We start from the raw sequence: 17,846 nt of genomic DNA on the forward strand, positions 1-17,846 counted from the left end.
TAGTACTATTTTGTGAATCACTTAATAGATATTGGCATCACTACTAAAAATGTCTGGTCAGTGCAAGAACCATTGCTTTTTGCACTTTCTAGGATCTGACCTCTATTCTTGCACCTTTTATGCCAGTGATATAATCATCATGAACCCAGACAATCTTGCACCTTTTATGCCGATGATATAATCATCATGAACCCAGACAATCAATGCTACATTAAGTATTGAATTGCAAAAGTACTTTGGTTGTGTTTGGAAATGGCTGCTCAAAGACAAGTTTGTTAACTTATAGAAGTCTAGCCTGATGCTATTTGGTTTAGTCCACCAAATTATCACCTCACCCCCAGGACTAATAATCAAAACCCAAGTGTTATTCCCTTGCCGTGTGTCATGCATCAAAAATGCCTTTCATCATTTTGCATCGGTCTTTCTTTCAGACTATATAATGAGCTCCAGTGAGGCAAAGTCTTAAACTGAATAAAATCTATTTTCTAAAAGAACAAACCTGCCCAGTACAGACGTGAGAAATGTTCAGCTACCCAGACTAGAATATGCACTGCCTCTTACAGCCATTTTATCTGCATATAATTTTGTTTTCAGCATTTTTTGCAAAACTGGTATCAGGTTTTTATCTAGCCAAAAGGTTAGGTGATTAGCTAGCTATAAGGCTGCTAGCTAAAGTCGGGTCTCACTATGCCCAGAAACAGAGAAAAATGCCAAAAATACAAGAGAGTGAGTATTTAACCATGCTTTTCTCCTTTAAACAATTTTTTTGCAAGGTTGAGCATAGCCCCATATTCCCCCAGTATGGGGGCACGCCCTCCCCATATGTGTGTGAGTGTGTGTGTGTGTGTTAGCCCCCCCCCCAGTTCAGAGATTTTCCTCCACAGGAAAAAAATAGATCTACATCTATTTCAAGTATTTTCAACTCTGACCTCCTTCTCTGCAAGGGAGTACCTCAGGATTTTGGGTCACATACCGTCTATCATACTTATGATACTCCTGGCAAGACTCCACGTGAGAAACAATGCAGTGGTATTTGATGTCTGCCTGGTTCCAGCACCATTACCCACTGCATTTTCAAATTCTAGCGCTGGGATTTTCAGAAGAAAAAAATCACTTAATGGAGACCGCAAATATCCCTAAATCCAGGCCACCCCCCAAAAAAACTCCAAAGCAGTCCGTTACTTCAAACGCCTCAGACCTTGCTTGAGGAATAGTGTTAGGAGGGATAAAAGTGTAAGGTATCTGTGACAAGGACAGATGCAAGCACATTAATGTAAGAGTGATGATTGCTCTAATCAAGGCACTTAACCCTCTGGTCCTTTACAAGTTACAGAAAGTGCCCCAGTCATGTGATACATCAGTAAGCAAGGGGGGAACCAGGTCTCTGCCCCTATGCAGTCTTGCCACGTTAGCTTGGGATATAACTTTACAGCACAATCTTGCACTATAGGCATCCAGACCGAGCAAAAAATTGTGTGGCAGACAAGCTGAGCAGGACATAAGCAGACCCTCACAAATAGAAACTAGGTAAGGTAGTCTTCCAAGATTTGATCCATCTGTGGAAAGTTCCTCAAGTTAGACCTCGCTGCTTCCTCTCTCAACAATCAGCTGGCAAATTTCTGCTTGAGAACTCCATGTAAGAAGGCCTGGAAAAAGATGCCTTTTCCTTTCCTTGGACAGGAATGTTTCTGTATGCTTTTCCACCCTTTCCACTGATTTCCAGAATACTTATGAATATTCAGAAATAATCTTCTAATATTGTGGCGGTGCCCTTCTGGCCAGGGCAACAGTGGTTCTCCCTTTTGGAAATGGCAGGAGCAGTTACCCTAAGCTCCCTCACAGAATTGAGCTACTCACAGAAAAACAGGAGTGTTGATAATCCTTGACCCCGACTGACTTCGGCTGACTGCTTGGATGATAGGGGTCTTAATTCCTTTTAGGCACATGTGTACTGAGGATGTGTAGCAGGTAAGAAAACCTGCTACTAGAAAATTATACATTAACAAATGGGAAAAGGTTCTCTAGTTGATACCAACAACCAGCACCAATCCAAGGCTAGAGTTTCTCTTGTTCTACAATATTTACATGAGTTACTACCCTATGGCATTTCTTACTCCTGTATCAATGTTCATTTGTTGGCTGTTTCACTATGTCTACCCATGGAACGCCTCTTTCAATGCATTCTCATGTGAAAATGTTTTTGAAGGGGGGTTTGCGTAAGAGACCTCCAAGAAAACCAGTGGCTCTTCCTTGGGATCTCACTTTTTGTGTTGGGGGAATTTTAAGACTTGCTACATTTGATTCGGCTCATCAGGCTGACTTGCAATTCTTAACATGGAAAACTGCTTTTGCTGATTGCTTTGACCTCTGCAAGCAGAGTATCTAAGTTGCAAGTTCTTGTTGCGAGTCAACCTTAACTCATTTCCCACAGAGAGAGGGTTTCATTGAGAACTAATCCTTCTTTTATGCCTAAAGTGCTGTTTGAGTTTACTTTAAGCCAAACTATCCATCTCCCTTTTTTCTTTCTTGAACAAAACAAAATCAGATCAGTTGTTTTCTTGTGAAGGTAAGAAGGGACAACCTGTGTTAGATTAAACTATTTTGAAATGGTTGTCTCCGGCTATTACCTTTTGTTTCTCCCACCACAATAAAACTATTCTAAGCTGGGTCTAGGCTCACTGTTTCCAGGCTTTGGCTTCATCTATTGCATTTTGGAAAGGGTATGATTCTAGAAGTACTCTGGAAGCAGCAACTCGGTCCTCTCTACATACTTTTACAAAGCACTACAAGCTTGATTCCTTCTCTGTTTAGATCAGACTTTGCTAGGACCATTCTGGAACCATCACCTTCTACTTCCCAATGTTGTAAGCTAGGACGATCTACCCATATAGCATGTACAGTTGGAAAAGTGATAAATATGATTAACATAGTACAGTTGTGTAAGTAAACTTACCATAACAGTAGATGTTGGATCACTACTGCAGTAAGCTGCTCCCTCCAGCCATTCCCCTGAGTTTGAGTATGATGTTTTGCCAAAGCATGGACATGTGTATATTTTTACTCTTGCCTAAATCCTCTCAGGGCTCAGCCTCCTAATTTCATTTGCAATAATTCTCTGAAGGGCTTGTGGCCAAACCTATCTTAGACAGCTCAGCTTGAGCTGCCTTATGGCTTGGGCCCTATTGAAGGTGTCCTGAAGCTTTGGAAGCTTGCTGGCCATCATATCCTTGGAAGAATATAACTTGTATAGCTTCATGTACTGCAGCAGTGTTCATTCATAAATTTCCTCTTATAGTAACGTTACCTGCACGACTGTCCTTTACTAGTCTTCCAGCTGCCTTCAGTCAATCGAATGTCATGGCTTTATAACTGACCAGTATTTTTTAAATAATGGGAAGAGAAAATGCATTGTGACAAACACTGATCCAGATGAGACTAAATGTTAATATCACTGCAAAAGATGCCGCTAATATTGAGATGATGGATACTACTTAGTACCTGGATGCTTGATGGACCAGGACCTCAGGTTTGATCTGCATATCCAAAGCATAGTCAGGAAACACAGTAGCTTTTTGATGTACAAGAGTCAGGTAATGCCTTAACCAGGATCCCAAATGCATACAAGCTGAAGCAGTTTTATTCCAATCTTAAATCTGTTATGAGACTACATTGTTTACAGATATCTCAGCAGCATTTTAGCATAACAAAGATTTACCTAAACTAGTTGCATCTACCTGAGTAGAGCTACAAATAATCCTAAATTAAAATGTCTTGCATGCATGTTAAATAGCACACTCAAACCATCACTATAAAAAGGTTGTTGTATGGTACTGAATAAATGGATCTGCAGTGGGGAAAGCCCTGTTATGAGGGTTCTGCCTCCACACCCCTCATCTCAATATATACTAATTCCAGGGGAAGAAGTGAGTTTTAAGTTTGTTATACATCACTTCCCTCTTTTTTTTGATTCATTTTACCAACATCTCAAGTACAGTATCCGTGGCAAACTCTGTTCTGATGTAGTGAAACAGCAATATCTGTTCTTCCTGCTGTGATATTCTGTGCATAGTACCAAGTTATTTGATCGACATTAGTGTATCTGTATAACAAATCTTAAAAGGCATATCTTAGGGTAGCAGAAGGGATGAGTACTCCCATGTAGAGCTCTGTCCTTGGCTGGTTAGATTCTTGGAAAAAGTATAGGTAAGTTACTTAGTCTCCCCACAGATTAAGTACAACTTGGCCAATAATGTCAAAAGCTACTACTAGCAGTCGGCTGCATAAAACGTAGAAGTAAAGTTTTTGATTACCTTGCTTGATAGAAATTAACTTCTCCATAGGTAGTTGTAGAAGCTATGGTTTATGTAATATAAATAGTTTCTATGACATACTGGATTTTTAAAATCTTATTCCAAGTATGATTGATTTCATATTATACCATGACCCCCCCATTAATATTCCAAAACGTGCATGCTGATTGGTCACCGTGCACGTTGTAAATTGACTTATACTAATGGAAAAAGGTCCGGTCGCCCGGACTTTTTCCATTAGTATAAGTCTTTTTTAAAACACTGTCTCGCTATGTTAAAGGAGTTTAACATAGCGACACAGGTTTAAAAAAAGCAACAGAGATCTCTGTTGCTTTTGTAAAGCTGTCTCGCTATGTTAAACTCCTTTAACATAGCTTATAGTAGTAAAAAGCAACGGAGATCTTGCTTTCTCCATTGCTTTTTTTTAAACCTGTCTCGCTATGTTAAACCCATTTAACATAGCGAAACAGTAAAAAGCAACAGAGATCTTGCTTTCTCCGTTGCTTTTGCCCACAGCTCTGATGTACTGCGTAGGCATGCGCAGTACATCAGAACTTCCGCGGAATACCAGACAGCTGCAGAAGGGCAGCAAAGAGGCATTATACAATGCCATTATTTAAGAAAAGTAATTATTTTTTTTCTTAAATAATGTCATTGCATAATAGCAATAACCCACTTCTGGGTGTGGGTAATGCTGGATTTACCCATGGTTGGCTTTGTTTGGTCCCTCGGGCTTCGCCCTCGGAACCAAACCATGCCAACTGTGGGTAAATCCAGCATTACCCACACCCAGGCGTGGGTTATTGCTATATTTGCTACACAACCCCCCCCCCCCCGTTCCCGTATCCCTTGAGATGGCAGAGTTCATTTTTCTGCTGCTTTCAGCTGTTTTAGGAGGTTTACTATGTGTTACAATAAGTGGTATTCTCTGATATTGTAACCAGTGTTACCTCGGACTCTCTCCTTTTTAGTTTTCAATATGTATAGTCCTTGAAATGGAAGAAAGTGAAATGCTATGTGGATGCTTTAAGATCATGGTGTTTGCTCCAATATTGAATTCGTAGTGTAGGGAGCATGATGCTTTCGCTGTGTCAGCAAAAAGGCAAATCGCTTAAGTGCTTTTATAGCTCAGTACCCGATCTTAACAAACGTTAAGTCCGCTTATATTACTGGCCAGCAAACAAGAAGAAGCAATAAAAAACAGATTTCTTTCTGCCTGCTATCTGTGCTGGTAATGCTTTTTCTAGCATAACATAATCTCTTACACCTGTCTTTGCAACAGCACTCACTAAGTGCTTTAGGACTTTGAAGGCCAGCAAAACGCTTGATATTTTTTTCTTCTTCTGTAACTAGTAGTACATGGAGCAGGTAATGCTCTGTGCACTATAAAGAATTATGATTGGGTCTTTGACAATAATCTTTTATTGTGTGTTCTTGACATAGATGCCAAGATTCACCTCTTGAAGCTTCACTCTCACGGTGAATTTTCTTGGCTTCCATATCCTGGACACACAATAGACACTTGCTCATAATCCTCTATGTAATAACTTTTTAACAGAAACAGTACAGTTTAGTACTCATTTTAGTATACAAGGAGCTGTACCTTTAGCCACAATTGTTCAAATCTGCTGAGATCTGTTGTTTTACTATATTTGTCTGTTAAAGCGTAATCTACCATCACTGATTTTTGAGAGTTGCAGTCTGAATGGATTTTTTATTTGATTATTCAATGAAAATGGGTTCTGCTAAACTGTACAATTTGGCCAACAACCTGCAAAGACAGGAAGACACTCCACTCCCAAGAACCGAGCTGCTTACATGACTGATTGTTCTCTGTATTCCAAAGAATATGAGACTGTCTGAAATTTAGAGAATATCGGTATTTATTAATTTCTGCAAGAGTGGTGGTAAATTGGGTTACCACCTAGTGAAGTGAATTGTAATGAAGACCCCAGTGCTTTTGCAGTGTAGTTCACATTGTTTTTGATATGGTTGTATTTCTGGTTAGTATTAACATAATTAGAGAGTGCATCCATCAAATTCAGCCATTTAGCATCCAAATATACAGACTCTGGTAGAGATACATTTCTTAAACAAATACTGCTGCTTGAAGCATTTTATTCATAGAAAATTTACTGTAAGTATTTATAGAGTGGTACACGAGTCATTTGGACATACTGAAAAAGCAATGTTTTAAGATTGAGAAGTGTCTTAATTATTATGGCTGTACTTTGTGCTCAGAAGCAAAATGATTCAAGAGGCAAGAAGAGGACAGAAAATGAAAAGCTAATAACATTGATGGAAACTCTAACAGTGAAAATAATTGGTTGTACTTTTTGCTGAAGTCCAAATACCTTACACGTTTGAAGTACTGCAATTCTCACTGAATGCTCCTCCATGAAGGCCATGTCTTACCACAAAACAGTTATTTAATGCATTTCTGGTTTTAGGTTTAAAGTAATTTTCTTTGCAATGCTTTTCATAGAATGTAATTCACAACATTCATCAGTGTTTAGTTTCAGTACTTGGCAACTTTCTTCAGGACTGTGGTAAAAAGAGCAAGCCTAGCCCTTTTTACTTGCATCATTTTTTGCTATTAGTTCTAGACTTGAAAATTCAGCCTGCTGCTATATGCCAAAGCTATATGAATGAACTTGCTGTGTGTGCATATTTTATTTGACAGTAAACATTTTCAGTTATTTTGCCAAGGAAAGATTTGAACTTGGTAGTTAAGGGTAAATTAACTTGATCTAGAGGCCCTATTATGGGATGTACTAGGGTAAAAGCTTCACATTACAGACCCTGAGACAGTATACAGTAGACCTCTACTTAAAGACCTTATCTTTGTTTAATGATTGGTTTGGTGGGGGTAATTAGAGTTGCCAGTGGAAATGTGAAACAGCATGTAATGGACTTTTAGAAAGAGAAGTGATATTTGAATCTCTGACCACGGAGAAGAGGCATTAGGACCAAGCACTGCATTACTAAGTCATCTAGTACATTGTTGTTTGTCTTTCGGCTTTTCCCAGTTAGGGGTCGCCACAGTGGAACGCCGGTCCGCTAATGATTGGCAGTAGATTTTCATTAATGCCGAGGTGCCAGCTCGACGTCCAACCTTCAACGAAGGCATGCCCATTTACGCATGTCTTTCGAACGCCCACCCAACCGCAGGGAGGACATGCAGACTCCACACAAAAGGCACTTCAGCCGAGAATCTAACAGGAGAACCTCTTGCTGTGAGGCAACAACGCTACCGCTGCACCACCGCGGATGTCTACTAGGTCATACTAAGTCATCTAGTATATGATCATAAATTGTTTGTTACAACATATATTGCAGAGCTCTCTTTTGATAATAGTACTATATTCTTTTTAAAACTAGAAGAAAATTTTGAAACAAATTTGGTAAAGTAGTGTACCTTATTTTTGTTTGCCCTGTGTGAATTTTATTTTTTTAGTACAGGGTAACATTCATTCATATTGTGACATGTTAACTTAAAACTGTTTTATCTGTTCCAAGTAGGCAGTGATGTAGAACACTGCTGTAATCTTTTTAGCCCATGTGGAGCAGACCATTAACTGCTGCTAGTGCCTCTCCTTTATCTTGGATGCTGGGAGTTGCTCCTATCCCCCAGACCTAGCCTGCTCCCCCCCCTCCATTCTCTGATGGGAGATTTAGGTGTCTCAGTGTAGCATTACACTCTCGGACATTAAGATTTTTGATTTATGTGCCCTGGCCAATGCCAGGCCTGAAATAACTTATCCAAACATGGTTTTCTAATTTCTTGTATTGATCAGTTCCTTTTCTAGATCCACTTGCTGCCTGGGCTCTGAAATTGAGAAACAGCACTGACAATACCTGCAGTTTATTATATAGGTTTATAGCTTAATAATAGGCTGCAGGCCCTTGTGGGCCATTTTAAGCCTTGCCAGTTATCCCATTTGAGAAACAAACACAATGGTCAGGGTTTGAAAGTTAAATGCCTTAACCTGTGTGTCAACCCCTCCCCCCATACGTGATTCTTAACTCTGGCTTTCTGTAGGCAAGGATGTCTGAATGGGCTGGCTAATTCTGTCTGCATTCCCACTGGAAGTTAATAATGTCCTATAGATAGAAACAAGTCAATGCTCCAAGTAATAAGGTTGTATGTTTAAAGATGTTGTTTGATGGTTGGCGCTTCTTGACAGAGACCTATTATAATCAGTAGAATGTTTAGCAGCTGAATGAAGATTGAAAGCAATATGTGATCATACCTTTGTTTCTAGGTGTTTAATGGTAGTTCTTTTTTTTTTTTTAGTTTACCCCATCTGCCATAAAATGCATTTTCATGACAGGGTGCCAGGTATTAAATTTGTAGGTAATGCTGAGGTTGTGGTTTGAGCATGAGAAAATAGTTGCACAGGTCTTAAAGTACAGTCTTTTTTCAGAAATGGAAAACCTTTTCTTATTGAAAAATGCAATGGTAGAATTGAAGGAACCACCCCCAAAGGAGACGGAGATAATTATAATGATGTATGAAGGTGTATTGTAAAAGCAAATCGATGAACAAAATTGAACATTATTATAAATGTATACATGCATGCATGAATATTATATGTGCATGTGTATATACAGGCTTCTAAAAACATTCTAGCAGATTATCAGTAGAGCCAGCTTTGAGAAATAAAGGAAACTGCTGAGACAATGGGACCAAAAGTCTGTTACTGGAACAGAAACTGGGAATTTGCTTCAGGGAAGTAGAAGTCCTAAAACGAGATGAAGCTGTGCTGGTAAAACTAAAGCTTAACCAAGTCTTGCCTCAGGAACCCAAGGATAACAAGATCCCCTAAAAAGAATAAAACATGCAGATTTGGTGTCCTGTGTAACTATGCAAATGGGTGAAGTCCTTGAAATTCCTGAGACTAAATTTACAGGCAGACCATTTATATAGGGTAGGCCATGCAACTGAGGCCGTGAGAGGTTGCTCATTCAGTATGGTAACATAAGAAAAGAATACCTTCTTGAGTCTGTAAAGAGACTGAGTACTAAAACTAACAATACTGTAAAATACGTATTTTATTTACCTTCAGACTTGTTCACCGAAAAGAGCTAGTAGCAGCCCATGAAGAGTTGAGATGCCATGAGACCCAGATGTGTTTTTACTAACTGGGTAACCTCATTGTTATCTAGAAGAACCAAAGATACTGGTCAAAAAGCAGCACAGAGGCCCATCACGTCATCTGAGTGGTTGTAGATGACATGAGGTCCTGAAATCTGAGGTGGACTTTCATTTTTTTATTTTATTTTCTGGGGTACAGCACTGATCTCCATGTACCTTTATCAGACTTTGGCTGACAGCGGAGTCTTGTTGAGTGACTTGCTCAGAGTAATGCAGGTAGGCAATGGAGGCTGAAGGAATTAAACCTTGCACCACTGGACTACAGGAAATGGCTCGTTAACAGCTCCTTAATGCTCTAATCCAAACGCTAGATGTTTGCTGCAGAGCAGTAGAATCAGAGTACATCATTCCTAGAAGAATTTAGAAGGGAAGCAAATCGGATGGCCTCAAGTTTTTTGGCAGTCTCTTCATCCAAGTCCGCAGTGAATGAGAAGGCAAAGATCAAAGGAGGGGGAACCAAAGCAAAACATTATGAGCTACAGAGAAATGAAGGAAGTGCCCAAGGCACATGTAATGTGAACAGTCAAATGAAGATGAATGCTGGAAACCCAAAGGGGATGCTGTGGTAGTGTTACAAGACCAGGGAAAGTCGGAAAAGGAAAGGAAGTGGTTTATAAAGTGACATGTAGAAGTTGTCTCAGAGGAGAGTCATCCTAAGCAAGCCTAGTGACAGGCTCGTTACTTAAGCTTCACTGGCTAGTTCATAGGAATGGGAAATGACCAAGATGAGAGCTAGAGAAAAGCACATATTGGTGACTTTGGTTTATATGAGGAGGGATCTAGAAAGTTAATGAGGAGAAATGGGTTATGAAATAAGAAGACTGGAGACTGTGGGTAATTTTAATGGGATGCTAATGTTTAATGGAAGGGCTTCAGATCTGATTGAGCTGTATATAGTGCCTGTGAACTTGCTACTTTTTAATTTTAAGTATAAGCTGGGGGAGCTAGTTAAGCAAAAGGGGAGATAGCAAATGAAGAGGAAAGTAGAGATAGCAAATGAAGAGGAAAGTAATAGTGAGACAGAGCTGAAGTGAATAAACCTGGTATCTATGGAGACAGTGGTAGGGATGCAGCAAGCAAAATGTTTTGGGCATGAATAATGAACATTAACATACTAAAGCCATCTGGCAATCCTAATGTTAAGGGCACCATGGGCAGTGGGAGGAAGAATATAATTTGTAATCCTCAACTGCCTCCTGCCACAGCTCTGGAAAAGGTGTAAGGATATGCAGTATCCAAATCAGTCTTAACTCTGCTCATAAAGGGAATATGGGGCAATAAAAGGCCAGAATAATAAATCACAAACTGGATAAACTAATCATGGAAAAGAGAAATAAGGAAAGTGATTAGAGTGGTTGGGCTTTTATGTTAGAAACACTTGGCTAGTAATGACATCTGTAGAATTAGAATTTAAGTTTGAACAGCGCAAGTCAAGGCACAAAGCAGTGACCAGTCTGTAGAATGCAGTCAGGGGAGAAAAAAATGAAGGGTGATCCCATTGAAAGGAGTCTGGGGAAATTTTTCAACCAAGAAACAAAGTAATTCCCTGGGTAAAGGGAGGTGGTTAGGATTGATTTACCTGTATATCTGAGTTAGAGCTGAAAGAAGATGGAGAATTTCTGAATAATGCTGTTGAGTCAAGTAGACGAAAAAGAAAAAAGTGGAGTGAAACAATGAAGTGAATGCAGTAACTTTGTAACACACCAGTTTAAATGTATTGCAGAACGCTAATTGAAAGGATGAGGAATATCCAGAGGTAGAAGCCAGCCTAGACTGGGGGAGGTAGAAAAAAGGGAATGATTATCCTGTCTGACAGAGATGCAGCCAAAAGAGAATGTAGTAAGCCAAAAAGGAGATGGTAATTGGGTCACAAGACAGCAGAAAATAGGTCAGATAATTTGGAGAAGAGGAAATGTTTACAGGCCTGTTGTGCTGGAAAGATGTTTGTGATTACCAGATATGGGTATATGGGTATATTGGGGATAAAAAGAAGTCATGTACTCACCATAATGTTCCAGCTGTGTTGTCTATTTTCATTCTTCAACTCTTAGGTTCTGATCCGATCCTGCCTTTTCTCCTAGCTCATTAATCACTGAAAGCTCTTGAGCTCCTCCCTTTTCCATAATGCCCTAATCACTAACATACCTCCGATCCTGTTTGCTGCACCTTACATCTGTAGAGAATTAAAAGGAATAAAATAATAAGATAACTAGCAAAATCCAGGACTCAAAGGAATGAGGTTCCTTTAGCATCTTCAGTCCTTTCAAAGGACAAGGAGGGGATTGGTGTGATGGTAGTTGAGTAATGATGAAAATGGACAACACCGATGGAATCTTATGGCAAGTACATAACGTCTTTATCTGATGTCAATTCATCCATTCCTCAATTCTTGGGACAGAGGCCCCTGCTACCTAAACCCAGTAGCACTCTTCTTTCGGCTGCTCCTGTTAGGGGTCGCCACAGCAGATCAACTGTTTCCATTTCTTCCTGTCCTCTGCATGTCCTCTTCCACCACATCCATAAACCTTATCTTAGGCCTTCCTCTTTTCCTGTTACCTGGTAGCTTCATCCTTAGCATCTTTATCCCAATATACTCTGCATCCCTCCTCTGCACATGTCCAAACCAACGTAATCTTGCCTCTCTGGCTTTGTCTCCAAACCTTCCAAACTGGGCTGACCCTCTAATATACTTATTCCTAATCCTGTCCATCCTCGTCACACCCAGTGCAAATCTTAACATCTTCATCTCTGCCACGTCAAGCTCGGACGCCTGCCTTTTTGTCAATGCCACTGTCTCCAACCCATATAACATAGCTGGTCTCACTACCCTCTTGTAGACCTTCCCTCCTTCCCTTTCACTCTTACTGGTACTCGCCTGTCACAAATCGCTCCTGACACTCTCTTCTCCACCCCCTCCATCCTGCCTGTACTCTCTTCTTCACCTCTCTTACACACTCACCATTACTCTGAACTGTTGATCCCTCACCATTACTCTGAACTGTTGATCCCAAGTACTTAAACTCATTCACCTTTGCCAACTCTACTCCCTGCATCCTCACCATTCCTCTGTCCTTCTCATTCACACACATATATTCTTAGTCCTGCTGACCTTCATTCCCCTTCTCTCTAGAGCATATCTCCACCTCTCCAGGGTCTCCTCCACCTGTTCCCTACTCTCACTACAGATCATAATGTCATCTGCAAACATTATAGTCCACGGGGACTCCTGTCTGATCTCATCTGTCAACCTGTCCATCACCATTGCAAGTAAGAAAGGGCTCAGAGCTGATCCTTGATGTAATCCCACCTCCACCTTAAACCTCACAGCTGTCACACTACCCTCGTACATATTCTGTACCACTCTTACATACTTCTCTGACACTCCAGACTTCCTCATAAAATACCCCTGTCATATACCACTGAGCCAAATGCTGCTCTTCCCCTCGAGGGCAGATCTAATTTGTAATGAGCAGTAAAGGTACGAGTATTAGCCCAAAGTTGTAGCAGCACAAATGTTATGTAGAGAAGATCTAGCCAAAAAGGCTGAAGTAGTAGCCATGGATCTTGTAGAATGTGCTGTTAGTGGTTTGGGTGAGGACATGCCCAGTTTATTACAAAATAAGGTAATACAATCAATTTATCTAATGTTACTTTAGAGACTGATTTGCCCAATTTTGAATCTGAAAAGGACACAAACAGTTGATCTGTTTTTTCTAAAATGTCTTATTCTATGCAAGTAAAAATGTAATGGATAGATGTAACATGTACTCTCCTTTGTTTGAAAATTTGGAAAGAAGACTGGAAGATTGATGGTCTGATATTAGATTCTGACAAAACCTTAGGAAGGAAGGATTAGTTCTCAAGGATAATCTATTTTTATGAAAAATAAAAATAAGGGGATTTAGAAGGCAAGGCCTGTAATTCTGAAACTCTTCTGGTGGAGGTAATGGCTACTAAAAATATAGTTTTCCAGGATAGAAATTTTAGCTGCATTTTAGCTGAAGGTTCAAATGGAGAGACTGGCTTACAGCTTGCAAGTCTACATTTAAATCCCAAGGAGGAGTACGATCTTTAACTGGAGGTCTAAAGAGAAAGGCTCCTCTTATAAAAACTCTAAAATTTGGAGGATGCCAGAGATTAATTATTTATTCCTATATGAAAGTTGGAGATGGCAGCTAACATTGAAAGTTTGAGGCAAAAATTTCCAGAACTTTAGATGCAGGAGTGGACAAAGGATCTAATTGTTTTTGTTGTGCCTAAATTGTAAATCTTTTCAATTTGCTTTTGTACAGTTTCCTGATGGAAGCTTTATGGGATGATAAGAAAATGTGACAGACTGGGGAGGAGACCCTGGGATGTCTAGCAATCAGTGAAAATGGAGAAAGCTTGTGGTCAACTTTAGGCCTGGAATGTCTGAGTGAAGTAAGTCCATCGGGTAAGACAGATGGTCTGGAGTTGGATCCAGAGACCAAGAAGGACGAGTAAGATGAGACCATAGGAAGGGGAAACAGATTTGTCTAGACTAGTAAGGAACAATGGGATTACTGTGCTCTTCAACTGAGATGCTTTCTGAAGAAATTTAAAGGTTAGGGTTAAGGGGGGGGGGCATAAAGGAGACCAGCAGGCCAAGTGTGAAGTAGAGCATCTCTCAGTGACTCTCCTAGTGGAGGGGATGAGGGCAAAGAACCTGCTGCACTACTTGTTGAGAGGGATATGAAAAGGTTGCAGCACTGTTGACCCCATCGACCAGAATATTTTCGCCTTCATGTTGAGAGACCTCTCATGAGGCATTAGAATAGACTTGCTCAACTTGTTTGCAATTACATTAGACTTCCCGGAATGTGCGTTATCAGAAATCAATTTTGATGAGATTGCCCATTGCCACACACACACAGATTCTCGACACAGGATGTAAGGTTTGGTTCCTCCTTGTTTGTTGATATACCAGAGCACTGACATCATGTCCATCTGAATCACAATAGTCCTGGTCAGGTGTGTGTCTTCCTGCAACACCATGAGGACAGCTGTCATTACCAGGATATTGATATTGCATGCATGTTGTCCTCTTCAGGGGACCATATGCCTTGGACTATCCATCCCAGGAAGTGCCCACCACCAAATCTGAGAGGTGTCCATGGTCACTATGGCCTTGGGTTGGGGAAGAACAAAAGGCCATCCTCCTTGCATTTGACTGTAGTGTATCCACCATAGGAGATATTTTTGCAAACCTGAGTAATTTTTATGTGAGTGGGCAGGAGATGGTGAAGAATGGACCTTTTGAGTTGCCAAGGTCCACTGAAGAATTCTCATATGGTACCTTGACAACTGTACTAGGATGATTGCAGCTGACATGGATTCTAAAGCTCGAAAAATTTTGGATGATCTTTCTGATCTGGAACTGAATAGTTTTGAACTCCTGACAAGAGGAGAGAGGCTGTTTGTGTGATCATATTGAATGAGGCACTTATTAATTCCAATGTCTGCATTGGCTCCAGATGAGACTTGTTGCAGTTGAGTGAAATGCCCAGATGAGAGCATAATGGAAATACATAAATCCAACCTTGGATCAGTTGATGTCCGATTGGAGTGGTAATGAGCCAGTTGTCTAGATATGGAAATGCCCAGAATCCCTGTAGTCTCAAGTGAGCTGACACTGCTAACCATATACTTGGTAAACACCCTATGGGCTGTGAATGAGACCAAAGGGTAAAGCTCTGAACTATTAATGACTGGCTCCAAGCTGGAAGAGCAAGTGTCTCCTGGATCACCTGTTCATTTTGATATAATTATACATGTCCTGAAGATCTATTAAGCGCATCCAGTGGTCCTCGTGCAGAAAAGTCAGAATGGACTGAAGCGTGACCATCCAGAACTTTGTGTATTGAACTGATTTTATTTAGGTTGCTGAGCTCCAAAAACTGGTCTCCAGTCCCCTTTTCTGTGACACTAAAAAAAATCTTGAATAAGTTCTGGATTCTTTCTGGTCTAGGGGCACCTCTTGGATGAGTGTCTCTTTTGTCCTAGCAGCTTGCTTATTTCTACTGCTGCTGTTTCCCTCTGATGGAACATTGGGGATTTTCTTTGAAACCAATGGGGGTGGATGGGAAGATGGTATGCTATAACCTCTTGATACTATTCTCTACACCCATGAATCTTTTGTAATTTCTAGCCAGGGTCTCTGGTGCAGGGATAGCAAACCCCCCCCCCCCCAACTGCCTCCAGAGATGGGTATTCAGGCCTTCTTGCAGGAGTGCTGGTAGGGTTGGTCAGAGAAAGTATCTCTAGATCCTTGATTTTGTGGACCTCCTCAGTCATGAGGTCAGTGTCTTCCATTAGAGTTCCCCCTCTGCCACTGGGGGAACTGTCTCCATGTGGATCTTGTAAGGGACCCTGGGATTTCTTGAACCATATTTTTCGACCACCTCATTGATTCCTAGAAAGGTTAGTTTATGGGTTGAAAAACACATGCCTACAGCAGACTGTTTAGCTTCCTGCTCACACCTAGAGAAGGTCTTTTACCTTGGGGCCAAATAAGGAACTTCCATCAAAGGGAGCATTGTTGAAAGAAGCTTTAACGGGTTCTGTGAGGTCACACATGTGCATCCAGGTATGCCTTCTAATGTACATATCTGAACCCACCACGCATGAGGTACCTTCTGCTGAGTGAGAGAAAAGCCTCCTGGATGAATTGGAAATGGATAGCCAACTGTGAGGCAACGGTGCTCTCTGCCTTAGAAGATATGGTCCCAGACAAGGATTTGGAGAGTTTCTTTATCAAATCCCTCTGGAGGCTTGTGAAGTGTGCCTGATAGTTCAGTGAGTGGAGGGCAAAGGTTGCTGAAGTATTAACACATGTACCGAATCTATCGCCCTATACTCCTTGTTAGGGGGGTGGACAGAGGAACTTTGTTCCACTAGATGTTCTTCATCTCACATTGCTGCAGTCCTAACACTTGGGTAGTCCGCTGTCCCTCGGTCGGCCCGAATATCAGAGTATAAGGCTGACGTCGGTCAAGGCGCATTTGACTGACATCAGAACGTCAGGGTACAAATGCGCATGACCGACGTCATATCCTCAGTCTTTTTTGCCGCATGGTCCGATGCAGAAGCAATGTTGCAAGTGCCGTTCGGCGTTCTGAAATTTTTCGAATTCGGAGTTTCAGACCGAAGTCAGAGTTGGTTAAGTACCCCGTTGGGGAATATTTTGGTTTTTCTTGCCTCAGTGGTTTACCGGATGTCAGAAAAAGTGAATAACTGTATTTCTTGTGGGAAACAGATTCCGCATAGGGACTACCATAATTTGTGTATACCTTGTTTGGGACCTGAGCACGACGTTGTTGGGTGTCGCTTTTGTGCTAGGTTTAATAAACGCACTATAAAGCGAAGGTTGGATTGTGCCAGGTTGGTCTTTGGGAAGCGGTGCAATTACAATATGCCGTCGGATGCTCCGGCGCCGGCAAAGAAGCGCAAGGACAAGGCAGTTAAAGCTAGGTTAGAGGAGTCGTCCGAACCGGACGCCGGTTCTTTAGAGGCGTCAGGGGAACCGGTGGTTCCGACGGAGGCCTCTCTGGAGTCCCAGGGAGAAACTTTGATTTTACAGGATGTGGTCTCCCAGGAGGCAGGTCAGGCTACAGGGGCTTCTCAGATTACTTTACTCCCCTCCCTTCCTAAGGTGTCTAGGCCCTCTCTTTCTGCTTCCAAGGCTTCTCCTAGAGGCAGGTCTAGTTTAGCTGCTGTGGGTGTCACTCCTAGTTCTTCAGATTCTGTGCCCAAGAAGCACATGCTTAAAATGGCAGAAGATTTAATTACTTTAATTAGAGGCTCTATGCCCCCTCCTGATAAGAGGCCTAGGATGGAGCCAGTGTTGGGGATTATGAGCAGGCTTCGGATGTGTCTGAGTCTTCGGCTGAAGACTTGCAGGAGTATTCTCATTATTCTGATTCTGATGTTGATGATTCTACTCCTTCTGCTTCTCCTCCTGAGGATTTTTCTTTTTCAGAGACCCTTCACTCCATGAGAGAGCACTTTAAATGGGAAGGTCAGGACTTCTCTGACTCCAGGAAGAGGCTTAGGGAAATTTTGTTTTTACCCCAGCATAGGCCTTTGGCTATACCTCCTGTTTTGACTGTGGTGGAAGATGTGTTTGCAGAGGCTTCTCTTAATCCTGATTCTTTGCCTCCTGCTCCTGTTAAACCAGATAGGTATTACAGGGTGCCTGAAGCTCATAAGTATCTTTTAAGAGTCCTAGGGCAGACCCAGAAACTGTTAGCCAGGGGCCTAAGGGTGTTAAGGCTTCTGTTGTCAAGAATCCGGTTCCTGCAGATAGAGGCCAGGGCCTTGGATAGATGGGGAAAGAAAGTTTATACTTCTTCCACCCT

At 41.3% G+C, this 17,846-nt stretch overlaps 1 protein-coding gene across 1 annotated transcript in view; it reads left to right on the plus strand.

The window, feature by feature from the left end:
* The window catches only part of EML1 (EMAP like 1), a 1,110,860-nt gene that overhangs the window by 113,738 nt on the left and 979,276 nt on the right, over positions 1 to 17,846 (plus strand). The gene's annotated exons all lie outside the window — the stretch shown is intronic.

The sequence above is a fragment of the Protopterus annectens genome, chromosome 6.part0 (genome assembly GCF_019279795.1).
Source record: "Protopterus annectens isolate FY-2018-M chromosome 6.part0, PAN1.0, whole genome shotgun sequence".
Classification (NCBI taxonomy): domain Eukaryota; kingdom Metazoa; phylum Chordata; order Ceratodontiformes; family Protopteridae; genus Protopterus; species Protopterus annectens.